The following is a 1,441-nucleotide window of genomic DNA, read 5'->3' as shown; positions in this document are numbered from 1 at the left end:
GTCGCCTGCGAGCAGAGCCCGGCCCCCCCCGGCTGCCCCCTCCTGTCAGGGACTTGTGCAGAGCCACAAGGTCCCCCCTGAGCCTGCTTTGCTCCAGGCTGAGCCCCTTTCCCAGCTCCCTCAGGAATTCTCCAGCCCCTTCCCAGCTCCATTCCCTGCTCTGGACATGCTCCAGCCCCTCAGTGTTCCTCTTGTCACGACGGGTCCAGAGCTGGACACAGGATTTGAGCTGTGGCCTCCCCAGTCCTTGGGAATGGCCACAGCTGAGGTTGGATGGGATTTCCCTGGGTTCCTTTGGGGTCCCTCTGTCCTGGCTGCTCCCTGGCACCGTTCCCCTGCCAACCCCAACACCCACTGTCCCCCAGGCTGCTCCCAGAACAAAGTCCTTCACACGGACACCATATTCCTCAGGAGATGCCTCAGAGCTGAGTATTCCCTGGAAAGCCGGCCTTTCATGGATTGAATTTTCACAGAAAGAATGGATATTGTTCCTCCCCATTGTTAAACAAATGCCTGTGCTCTTCCCGTGCTGGATTCCCAGCACGGATCCGTCCCTTCCACCAGCCAAACCCCACAGCTCCGGGCCTTGGCCGGCCCCACAGCACTGCTGCCATGCCTTGGAAGTCCTGCCTGTTTTCCAAGTCTGAATCCCAAGTGCCATTCCCGACTTTTCCATGAAGGGGCTTTGATGCCCCCGTGAACAGCTGGTGTTATTCCAGTGGGAAGCACTCCCAGCAAAGCAAGGGAGAATGTCACAGCCCACAGATGCCGCTGGGTGCTGCTGATATTCCTGGAGAGCAGGATGGATTTGGGAACAGCAGGGAGGAACAGAAAACCATGGAATGATGTGGGTTGGAGGGGACCTTAAAGCTCATCTCATTCCAACCAAAGGCTCCACATTCCTCACTCCAGCCTGGGCAAAGCCAGATTCCAACTCCTGCCTTCCCTGAGTAACCTCTTAAGGGCATTTTCCAGCTCCTCCAGGGCTGTGTGACGCTGTTCCCGTGCCAAAGCACTGGCACAGGGCTGTAAACAACAGCCCCTGGGCAAAGTGCCACAGCTCCAGCTCCCAGAGCCAGCTCCGAGCTGCTGGAGTGCTCTGGGATGTGCCCCCTGCAGCTGCAGCAGCCTGTCCTGGCAGCCCCGGCAGTGCCAGAGGGACACAAATCCCGCGTGGAGGGAACGGAACCTGGCTGGGGAGCTCCAGGAGAGAATTCTCCTGTGACAGCTTCGCTGCTCTGCTGGAATCCACAAACCACATCCTGGGCTGAGCCCCAGCGTGGGCAGCAGGAAATGGGGGATTCTGCCCCTCGGCCCCACTCAGGTGAGACCCCACCTGCAGAGCTGCCCCAGCCCCGGGGCCAACAGCACCAGGACCTGGAGCTGCTGGAGAGAGTCCAGAGGAGGCCCCGGAGCTGCTCCGGGGGTGTAGGCCCTCTGC

The 1,441-nt window shown here is 60.1% G+C and overlaps 1 protein-coding gene across 1 annotated transcript in view; it reads right to left on the bottom strand.

The window, feature by feature from the left end:
- KIF9 (kinesin family member 9) overlaps positions 1 to 1,441 on the bottom strand; it is a 19,497-nt gene that overhangs the window by 4,477 nt on the left and 13,579 nt on the right.

The sequence above is a fragment of the Corvus brachyrhynchos genome, unplaced genomic scaffold, assembly GCF_000691975.1.
Source record: "Corvus brachyrhynchos isolate BGI_N302 unplaced genomic scaffold, ASM69197v1 scaffold18, whole genome shotgun sequence".
Taxonomy (NCBI): domain Eukaryota; kingdom Metazoa; phylum Chordata; class Aves; order Passeriformes; family Corvidae; genus Corvus; species Corvus brachyrhynchos.
The sequence above is the reverse complement of the archived record's forward strand: the minus strand, read 5'-3'. Positions and strand labels throughout refer to the sequence as shown.